General features: G+C 37.0%; 1 protein-coding gene across 1 annotated transcript in view; it reads left to right on the plus strand.

The window, feature by feature from the left end:
• LOC139717453 (protein Hook homolog 3-like) overlaps positions 1–12,320 on the plus strand; it is a 60,660-nt gene that overhangs the window by 13,989 nt on the left and 34,351 nt on the right. The window lies entirely within an intron of this gene.

Raw genomic sequence — 12,320 nt, forward strand, 5'->3', positions numbered from 1 at the left:
GACACGACACTGTAGGCTTACTATAAAGTCATATGGGTTGCTAAAATAGGGTACTAGTAATGTAATTCGGATCAAATGAAAGTTCTGTACAATATAATTATGCTGAATCTTGTAGCCATCATTCACATAATCTAATCTAATCTAATCTAATCTAATCTAATCTAATCTAATCTAATCTAATCTAATCTTATCAATGGAAAGAAAAGATTTCTCCCAGTTTCACATGGACTATATGTGCTAGTGGATTCCCCCCCCCCCCCCCCCCCCCCGATTCTTGGTTTGCTGTACCTCCAATATGTACTGCATAGCATGAAGGAAGCCATAAGTAGCACATATCCTGTCTCATCGAAAGTTAAAGTATGAAATGTTTCGATGATCATTGCATCCAAAACTTGCTCAAACTGAAAGCAGTCATAACAGATACTGCAGTATTAGTAGTGTGTTTTCCCTTGTGGAGAAATGTATCAGGGATCAAATGAGTCACTTGGTTTCAGGCCAAGTCACTGTAAAGAAATTGGAGCATGCTCTTGGAACTAAGCTAAGCTTCCATAACTGTCTTAAGACTATTGAATCAGCTTACAATGGGTCTTATTGTATGGCGTGAACAAAGGTTTGATTGAAGACCTGTAAGTCAGTGAGATTATAAGGAGTCCAGTCCAGTTACATGTACTTAGTACTGCACCCTGCTGTATATGACACCCCTGATGGAGGTGTTGTCTACCAACATTATGCACTACAAATTAGTTACAATTTTGGAGGAGATAGGGAATTTACCTCTCATATGTAGAAGTAGAATATTCTTGTTTGTTGTCACTCTGTTCTGCACAAGGCTTCATTGTGGTGCTGGTATAGTCTAATGATAGGTGATAAACATTAGTAGTTTCTCTTTTGTAGTGAAGTTTTAGCCACAAATAGTGTTTAAACATTGGAACCACTCTCTCTGCTGTGCAATCATATTGCACATTTTGGCTCAAAGATAAAATAGTGATCGATGCCTACGCCACCTAACATTTTGCCTGTTCAAGGGCATAATGGCTACTAAAATATGACACTGATGATAACATTTCAAAATTTGCCTCTCTGTCAAGTGTTCAGCATTCTCTTCTGTGGATGGTGATGCACATAAAAAAACAAAACAAACAACAGCAACAACAACAACAACAACAACCAGTGCAGTAACTGGTGATTGCTAAATGGTACACTGTATCAGTACCAGTAAGACTACACCAATCACACAGGTACTATTGTCTTTAACATGTAGAAACCCAGTTTTTAGTTATTCATGGTAGAAAGAGTTTCTTCAGTACCCCATTGGGGGGGGGGGGGGGGGGGGCACTGGATTCACACTTGGATGAAGAACAATGCAGGCTCTTACATTGTATACTTGATGCTTATGTGTAAAGCTTTATTCAACAGTAAAGTTTGTGAAAAGGTGATGCTCTTTGTACGATGTACAATGTATATAAAACATACATGTTCACAAGCCTCAAGTACTTTATAGCTACTTGAAATGGTAGAGATATTTATTCAACCCATGTTTTGTCTGGCCGTGTGCCTAATTTAATCACAAGGTGATTTTCAGGATGAAAGATATCTGTATTCCATACCGCTGAACACTTTCAATATAAGAACGACAGGATGCTGTGATAAATAGTTGGAAATAAGTTTCACTGAGAATAATGTGAATATTTCCTGTATGATGAATGTACCAGGTAGAAAGTTTTACTTAAGGTACATTGTATAAGTTGAGGGAAAGTGTTTGTACATGTGTATATAATCATTTGGCCATGAAAAATAGGCACTGTACAATATTACAAAGGCTATTATGTAAGATAGGATTGTAACTGAGTAAAGAAAACTGCCTATATATTCTCTTTCCTGGCATGGTTAAAGAGGTAATGTGACTACAATGTACTGTATACGCTATATATTTCGCAGGGGGTTTATTTTCGCGAGTTGGGAGCTATTCGCGAAATTAACAACACGCGAAAATATTACCTTCCAAAATGAATCCCTTGCCTTGATGATACGAACAGTTCAGTACTAGTATACCATGTCACGGCTTACCGAACTACGCACGTCCACGTCTACTTACGAATACTGTAGAGAGCCAATCCATTATCGCAAGGGGACCACTCGTCAGAAATTTAGCGCGATGGACTTTAACCACTTCAAAAATGTTGAATTCTAACTTACTAGTTCGCAGAGTTTGGTAAGTTTTTTTTTTCATGCAGTGTATAACTAGTATCATTCTTATTTGCTAGTAAGTTGAAAATTCACACTTTCTTTGCCACTTCATATTTTCTCTGGTCCCCCAATCGCGAATTTAACCACTCGCGAAAATGTGTGACAGCGGGAATTCGCGAAAATTTATGTACGCGAAAATTATAGCGTATACAGTACATGCAGAGTGCAAATGAAATTCAGATACAGTAGGAAAGTTGCATTCAAACCAAGATTTGTGTCAATCCAATTCTAATGTTTTTCTTTGCTATAAAAAAAAATGGAAATATCTCTATTTCATCTGTTCTGTCTTTTTTCAATCTGTTTTTGTCTTGCACTCAATGTCTTCAGGAAGAGATACATTTTGTAACTCGGTTTTGCTATTGCCAGTCCACGTGACCTTTAACTGATCAATTTAAAAAAGAGAATAGTAATAATCAATCATTCTGACCATGGAATGTACAGTCATTCTCAAAGCATTGTGTGTGAACAAACTTGGCATTGGAGTGCCACTTGTATTCTCAGTCGAGAGAGTCTGCTCCAGTTAATGTGATGATCTGTATTTCTGTGATAGCAGTGGTGATTAAGGGGAATCATGACCATGCATGTACACTGTACTTTTCCAAATCAGAGAGTAGAGTGCAATATATTTTTTTTCGTCGTACTTTTGTACATGATTCTTTTCAATTCAGTGAAATTATGTTGTAATGCATGGTTCATATTTCATCCTTTGCATTAAGTGTGGTGAATGAAGTGGAAGTCTTTGTAAGCCTAAAAGGCAGCCCAAATCGCTACCAATATCATGGCATCAAGCTGAATGTGGCGCTTATCATGCTGTTACCAGATCACAGAGGATGCCCTATTTTTAGACTCTGACTTAGAATAGATTTTGTCAGCCAGTCTCCTATGTGACGTGGCTCCCTAATACATCCGATTACGAGAGTTCCTGTTTTCACTGTTTCTTTCCCCAAGGCAGTTTGAACTTTCATTCATTGAGGATATGCTATGTGGGATGGGTACTACATGCACCTCTGATAGTTTTTAGCTGCTCACTATTGTTGAGTATTTCAGCCTCCAATAAGGTCTATTGCTCACTTTTCATTCCAGTACACATGTATTACAATCTACATGTACAAGTACCGGTATATGACCCTTGTAAAAACGTCAAACAGTTTCCTTGAGGGATTCGCTGTTGTCCAGTTTCTCAATGTCTGCCTATGTGAGAATCAGTGTCTTATGCAGCAGAAAAAAAAAGTCAAAGCAAAACAGAATACATTTGTCGCTATTATCTAGAAGAAGAGGAGATAGAAACTGTAGACGTGGCCTTGTACAATGTATGTTTACAGGTAAAGCATAGCGCAGTGATGGTATCTTTGCCCATTGTAAGTCACTCTGTTGCAGACCTTTGTTTCATTCTGTCTCAATCCTAAAAAGAAAGAAACAAACAAAAACAGACCTGTGGCTTTGCCATGTTGACAGTGTACAGATGACAAAATTATAAGACTTGGATGATAATTACCAAACGGTCTGTACTTGTAGAAAATATGTCCTATTCTTTAGTATCAAGTGACAAGAATTTTAAAAAAAATCAAATTACGTGGTACAAGGAAACTTTTGGTGGAATATTTAGAGAAGTGTGCTCTAAATGTTTAACTTATAATTTAGTGTTTCTGGAGACAAGAAAAGGCTACAGCCTTGTGTCAAAAAGCCCCCTCTACATGTACCTTGAATACCCTAGAGAGCGATTTGACAAGATACTGACATACTGTAGGCCTACAAATGTACATGGTAGACAGGTATTTATAGACTGGCCGTACAGTGAACTGGGCTCAGGGTGATTATGAAGGCTTCCTTTCTACACTGCAGTTTACTTCTTTGTTTACAAACATTGAGAGCAGGTTTGTTATGCACATGGCTCCACTCTTATACTTATGAAATGCCTTGTTGATTTATATTTATTTTTTCATTTGGTTTTGTTTGTGTGTGTGTGTGTTTTCTGTTCAGTGTTTGTTTTGTTTTGTTATGTTTTATATATGTAAATATATTTTTATTTTATTTTTCTTTTTTTTGCTGTTCAGTGTTGGTACATTGTGCAACCTTTTTATACACCACAGTGCCTTTGCAAAGTTTACCGTCTATAATGCTATTCACACAAACCTGAAGTAACTCTTTTTGAAACTGTTTTTTGCATTGCAATGCTAAATCAATGGCACTTGATTTCTTTTTTGGAACATTGCGATATGTGTGAACAGCATTTAAAGAGAGTCTCAAGTTTCTTATTCCCACGATGCAACTGGCCACAGTACGTCCACACACTTGTGTTAGTGAATGGTGGTGAATAATTCATAGTTTTGCATCACAATGCAAAAACCATTAACTCTTTTTTAAGTTGAATACGGCCTATAAGACTTGTCCAGAGAGAAAGCTTGCACTTGATGGTGCATTACGAACAAATGGTGCTGTGCTTTCATGGTCGAGCATTTTTAAAGTTGGAGTCTTTTCGTTTTTGTTTTATTGGCCATTTTTCCATGGCATTAAATATTCAGCTCCTCAATATGACATTTGATTTCTATAGTAAGTCTTTAAACCTGCTCGAATTATGCTCATTAAATTCTTGTGCCCCATCATTCCAAAATGGACTAAAACGTGGAGAAAGTAATAAAACATATTTCTCTATTACAAGTGTAATCCAACTTCATTCACTTAGTAGGGTCTACAGTTTTGTAAGTCTTGTGATCCATTGCTCATGTACTTATCAATAAAAGAATTGTTTCTGTTTTGTCAGTTGATCAGCATTTAAGTGTAAACCGCATAGTGTAGGCCTACTTGTGTAAATTGTGCTGATCTTCTGTAATATGTTAGTTGGTTGTTTTTTTTTTAACATTATTGTTTGTGATGGTATACTGTACAGGTGTGTACATGTACATGTAAAATATGTAGAATATGTTGGATTTGTGCATATATCACTTACATGGAAGTTTTTTCATTTAGCTGTGGTATTCAGCAACCATTATGTCCATTACAAAAAGTCTACACGCGAACGGTGACAAACAGATAATGAGCTATGACGTAGATCCGTTATTTGCATACCACCAATCACAGTGCGTTGACCGTTAAAGAATAATTGTACACATTAATGATGCAATCATGCGCCGCAAATGCTACGTTGAGCTAATGTATTAATGAAATCTAGATAGTAATAAAGACGTGCGCACCTATTGTCACGTCACGATTTTGCATACGCGCTACGTCACGATCACGCGTTGACCCGATGCGACCTCGTAAGGCCAATGACATTTAGCCAATCAGCGTAGTGTATTCAAGTGAGAAGCACGCAGGGACGCGCCATTGCTTTAGTGTATGAACATATTGGTGGGTTACTCACTCGGGGCTAAACTGACATGGTTTATGAATATTGAAAAGGTACCGATGGCGAAGTTTCACGAAATTCCTCCAAACTCAGTATAAATACACGTGAGTATTTGCTGCAACTCACTAGGCCGGTGCATTGTACAAAAACAAGAGGTACAATGTATGGCAGTAAAATAATCCTTCCAAAATGGCCTTCAGGCTCACAGTTGGCACACCGCGCCGTTTATGTAAAATTGCATGTTATCGTAGAGCTGATTGCGTTTGAGTGGAAAATGACACCAAATTTTCAACTCGAAAGGTACCGATGTAAAATTTTCACAAAACTCTACAAAACTCTAAAAGTCCTATACAGCTTGTACCTGATTGTGCACTCTGCGCGGTGCATTTAAAAATGCTCGTTTCCTATGGAGGATGTCACTGCACTTTTTGTAATGCATTGTGACAGTATTCTAAACAAAAATTCTTTTGGAAAGTTGGAATGCAAACCTGCAATTTTTCAGTTAAATAAAGAATTCAAGGACATGATATATCCTGTAGGTGTGGAGGAGAAACCATGCATGAATGCCAATGTGGAGCACTGCATTGTCGTTTCCGAATAGCTCGCTAAGTTCATGACATGCAGCTTGAGCGAAGATATCAACAATCTACAAAAAAGTAGCACTAAGCTAGGATGGTATATCTATCACACATGGTTTTACCTTTATTTTAGAACAATGATGGGTGTAATACATCTGTAGGTGTACAGTGTAGTTCTATCTTTGTCCAGGGTCTTTCAAGAATGCTTCACATTTAAGTTACATCAGCAGATTTATATCCATTGTGTCCATATTGCTCCATGGATACACTGTAACTGTGTTGTACAGTGTAATACCGGTAACTTATATTCTTTCATTTGTAATAATTTATTCTTTCATTTATGTAGTACAATGTGCTTGGTTCATACTGTATGATGACTATACTCGTCACTTTTTAGAGTGAATCACAAGGGGTCAGGATCATTTATATGTTTGCCAATGTGTGCGCTGGTCCATTGAAATCCATTTACCGGTACACCTGACGTATTCTTTGCAAAGAAAAGTATAGTGGGATCTCTGTGAGGTGTTTATAGTGTGCTTTGGGAAGGCAGGGTATAATTTGTAGTCACTGTTGTAATTTTATGTGTGTGCCTGTGGCAGTCACTTCTGACTCTGTGTGTGTACCTGTATTAAAGTGAACAGTCATGGCATACAGTATGTACCCATCAGACGCGTGGGGATCGGTGTTGTGCCAAGCATTGTACATTGTACCTTGTGAGAGGAAGCTGTTCATTGCTTACACATGATCTGACAGACTTCTGTCTGTAACAGATGGCTCCATGAATGTTTAGTGCTGAGTGCCAGGCTAGCACTAAAGCAAGGAGGTACTAGGCGAGCCACTCACCTAGTACCTCCTTGACTAAAGGCATTTTACACGTACCAACGTCTTATTTGCTCTGCTTCTTACTCAAATATCATTGATGCTTTTAGAAAGGGGTGTTACAATCATGTTTTTATCGGTATCAGTACAATATAATGTACAGCAATGCAGTACAGCATTAAGCCTATTGGTAGCAGTGAATGAAAATAGTGCTAATGGTTATGATAATGAAAATGATCATAATGAGAACAATAATGATGATTATGATACATAGTGGATATTGGTAAGAATCACTGTGTTTGTTTTGATAGTCATTGGGTTAACACAGACCAAATGGCCTACATGTTTATCATGACTGTAGGAAGATGGAGAGCAGGAGATAAGGTTCATCATAAAAGTTTTTTTTCTTTTAAATGTCATTGAGTTATTGCTCCGTTGTACCAACTTGCTGAAGAAAAAGCAATTTATCCTGTATATTTAAACATTTTGGTAAATCCCTTGATACAGCATTTAATAATTTATACAAATTTGTACACAAAATTCATGACTCTTTAGTGTTTCAATACTTTTTGCAATTACAATACCTACGTTTTACATTGTAAAAGGCTTGTGGGCCATGTTTTATCAAAAGATTTAATCGATTATAAAATTTCGTTAATACGTGTACAGGCTGCTATGGACTTATGATAGAAATCAACTTTATCTATAGTCAATTTATTATACTGTAACTCTTCATAAAACAGGGCCCAGGTATGCTTTAGGAATAAGTAAAACCAAGTACTGTTACATTCAAATGCAGTGCATGAATTATACTGTAAATGGCAAAGTTAACCAATTGCTGTGGAATATGTAATGTATGTATGTACACACTACCTACAGTCTGTACAGGTTAAAGTGATTTACAATGTAAACAAAGTGCCTCTTACCTATTGTACACATCTGAGACCATTTTCTATGTTTGACAGTTCTTGCTTTACAGAGCAGCATTTTGTTTAGGGTTTAGATCAATGCAGTACATGCACCTCCCTGGCACATGTAAGAACACCAAGTACATAATATGTATACATGTATGTACAGGTACATGTACAATGTACTGTTTACACTTTGTACCCTGTAAAGGGCTTTTTACACTTGTGTTTCTTAACCCCGGACTTTCTCTGACCCAGGACTATCGTTAGTCCCGTACCAATTTTTTCAGCTTTTTACACTCGCCAATTAGTCCCGTACTATCTCTTGTCCGGGGCTAAGGAGAAAACTGACCTTTTTACACTCGTATTTCTTAGCCCCGGACTTTCCAAACCACATGAATATTCATAATTACGCTGTGTACTGTACACGTACACGCACGCACCGGCAGCACTTGATTGCCTCGTTTCTGATTGGTCAGTGAGGGTCGGACTTCGTCTCCGTCGCTTAGCCCAGGATTATTTTTTCGTTCTGTTTACACTCACTTGCTTGGCACCGCAATTGCGGTGCTAGCACCGCAATTGCGGTGCTAACCCCTGCTATTTTGCAGGGCCAGATAGTACCGTACTATCGGTGGGGCTAGCCCACTTTGGCAAAAACGAGTGTAAACAGAAAGTGGGCTAAGGATAGTCCCGTACCAACGGTGGGGCTAAGGCCCCCCCTTAGCCCCACCGATAGTCCGGGGCTAAGCAAAAATTTACAAGTGTAAAAAGCCCTTATCTGGATTGTGGTTTGACCTTCATGCCTGTGGATCTTCCTCAAGTGACAGAATGGTTTTCCATTTTTAAATTACCCAGGGTTTTAGCACACCATGTGTGGCATGTTGTATAGGGTTGCCTTTGGCATTTAACACTTCTTGGCCTTCTGGCTTCATCGTTGTCAATCACTGTGACATCATAGCATTGTGAGTGTGATATGAAGACAAACAGCATCAATTATGGGCAAGTTTCAGTTTTTGCTATCCATTCTGTAGTGGAGCTCGAGGAGATGAGAGAGAAGGAAATATGGCATTGTGTTTCAGCACGGTTTGATAAAACCACTTGTACTTATTCCTTTAGTATAAGCTGTACCACAATAAGCAACCAGTGAGGAAAAGATGTGACAGCATTGTCAACCTCGCAAGCTTTTTCTTCTTACAGTTAATATCCTGCTGGTCAAAGGTCTTTTTTTTGTGTGTGTCATGATGTGTGTTCAGAAAAGACGTTGTAGCATTATTTAGTAGAGCCTGCACGTTTCATCTTGTACAGATATAAACAGTAACAGTAGTGTTTGAATTTAATTCTGAAAGATCTCATTATCCACATGAACTGATACTAGTACAGTATTTAGATGATGGTGGGCAAATGTTGCTGAATTACATTTGATATGTCTCGTAAACTTCCATCGACCTGCCTTCATTTATTTCATATCAATGTATGCAGTGAATTGGGTACAAAGTTGATACATTAGTATCAGGATTGAGGTATTCGATAGATACAGTGCACATACCTCTTTTACAGTATATTGTTAGCATGTATGTCTGGGGACATATGACTTAACGGTGTAGTTAACCAATGTTCCGAATTATCACATTTGACGCATACGTGTAGGTCAGTTGTATCACAAAACATCCTACCATATAAATATTTTGCAATAAAGCCTAAAATGTAACTTGGAGATATTGCTAATTTCCTCAATTAGCCATAACTGTAGACGGTTTATTCTGGAAACAATTTTATTATAAACTATTGTTTGCATTTTGTAGGGCCTATATTTAACAATATTTTGCATTGATTAAAGGCCCTACTGATTAAAATTTTTACATAATTGGTTGTTTCTATCCCTGGCTCACATTTTAGAACTATTTTGAAGCACCATAGTTGAATATTTGTTTCATCTGCAAATTGTAAATAATACCTTCAAGCAAGTACATTTTGTTTATTCAGTTTGTTTCTTTATTATGCTGTTTATTTATTTTTTTGCTGCACAACAACCTGCTGGCTAAAAGACCCCTTGACAAAGCACTCGCCACTTGCTCCTTGGTTAGAGTCAGGTTCTATTAAAGAAGATGTGTCGCACACATAAGGAATTTGGCAATTCTGTATCATTCTGTGTACCTTGTGTGTGTGTGTTGTCTGTGTGGTTTTGTGTATGTATGCCAGTGTGTAGTGGTAGTGTTGTGAGGCAGAAAAAACTATCAAAAGGGATTGGACACACAAGGCAAGATATGTGTACATTGTACCATATCACAGACCTACACGTCGCAGCCTACAACTGCTGTGAAAAGCCACTTGGAACATCCCATCGGATGTGCATATGTACTAGCAGTACAGTGTAGATAGGTTATACAGCTTGAGGCTAGTGATGTAAGATGTGCTCATATCATCAACGCTGCCAATGGATCATTGCTCTGGACATGGTGTATCAGAGTCTAATTTCTGCCTCAGAGGTTTGAGTGATGTTGATATTGATTAGGTATGCTGTCTGCCTTACCTAAAGCAGCATACCTGATGAGGATATAATATCTACTGATATCTACACTGTAGGCTAGCCTGCTGTTCACTGGTGCATTGAGAATGTGTGTATATGAATAGCACTCATTATTATTATGATACATTTAATACAATTTGCAGTTTACATTACATTACTAATTCCCAGGGCTGTATCCAAGAGAGTGTTAATACAACTGTAACTTACTATGTACCATGAGTCGAGTTGATGAAAGTTAGTATCTACTTCTACAGTGTATGTATTTGAATGAATCATAAATACACGAAACACAATGCAATAAAGATAAAAATAACAGCAATTTGTGGGTTAGAAGACACAGAGACAAATGCTAGCAAAAGGTGTATTCCTTTGATAAACTGTTGACAATTTTTCAAACTACTCATAAAAGAACCTTATCGTCATCAAATGCTGATTAATTATCAGATATCAAATGAAATTTGATTAAAATGTAGCCTGTCAATTGAGTGTTCATGGTAATGTGATGGTGACATTATTGTACTGTAGTTTTCTTCAACTAAAGTAGCTCTAAAGGGAAACAAAACATTCTTAGTATCTTGAAAAATATTTATTTTTATTTTTTTGCTTAAAGATATTTAATGAATACTAGAAATGCATTGACAACAAATTGTGAGATGACTAATTTGCATTCAAACCCATGTATTGTGTGTCTGTACACATACATTGTATCTATTGGTTGTTGTTTTTTTCCCTCTTTCAGTAAGACCAACTTTTTTGTTTGTCTGAGATAATTTCCCTTTAATGGGAGGGACCCTACTTTATATTGCAGGAAATGTCAAAAGGTGACAATGGACACTGTACAAACGTATACATACTGTGTAGTTAGAGAAAAGGGTCAAATAAGTGTGTGTATACCAAATGCAACCAGTGCACAAATAAGGTGTAGAATTGTATCAATATAGCTGTGGTGGAATGTAAACGATGGGAAGGAATGCACAACATTGCTCTAACAAGTGCTTGCACACCATAAAAAGAAGCTATTTAACTTCGTGAAACCCCATGAATCTTTTATTAACCATGGTATACATTGTATGCTTCTGTTAGATTCTATGCAGGTTTTTATGGCTACAAGTAAACTGTATCATGGCTGTGAATTTCCTGAAATAATATTACTATTATTCAATGATCTGCAAATGAAATACATTTTTCCTTAAATTTGTTAAACTTTATGTGGATGAATATTTTTTCTTTGTATTTCTCCAAATTTTACTTTTTTATAAGTTATCTTGGATTGCAGTGATATTTAGGCATATTATACGTATACTCAATGCACATGTACAATGTAATTTATTTCCATTCAATTCATATCCACAAATTTGATAAACACATCAAGCATACAGGTATCGAATATATGCAAAACATACTATAGTGAGTAAAAATGTTTAGAAAGTGGTGCAGTCAACATCTGTAGGCTGAGACCATCTTTTTAAAGGTTGCCCCCCCCCCCCATAAAAGAAAATGGCATGTACATTCAAAAGTAGTTACAAGATACAAAACACTCAATACACAGTAAGACATACAAAACACTGTAGGATACTTCAAAGTAATGAAAGGTAAGTACAATTGTAGATAAGGCAAGTAATCATAATGTCAAAAGTATGTGAAGCAAAGGAATTATTTACTTTCTACGAGATGAATTATATTTTTTCCTAATAAATTCAGTCTGGTGATTAAAGTCATAATATAAAGCATTTGGACTACTAAAAAGGACCTGCACAACTTACAAATTATGTATCATTTTGATAGCTCTGGACTCAATGTCACAACAGCAGAGTTCTAGTGTATTGAACTACGTACCAGTTAACGGTCTTGAGTGTGTAAAGTCCATTTCCTTCCTTATTGTTGAAGCGCTTCGT

This window comes from Diadema antillarum, unplaced genomic scaffold (genome assembly GCF_040938485.1).
Source record: "Diadema antillarum isolate AM-2024a unplaced genomic scaffold, OU_Dant_1.0 scf00000075, whole genome shotgun sequence".
Taxonomy (NCBI): domain Eukaryota; kingdom Metazoa; phylum Echinodermata; class Echinoidea; order Diadematoida; family Diadematidae; genus Diadema; species Diadema antillarum.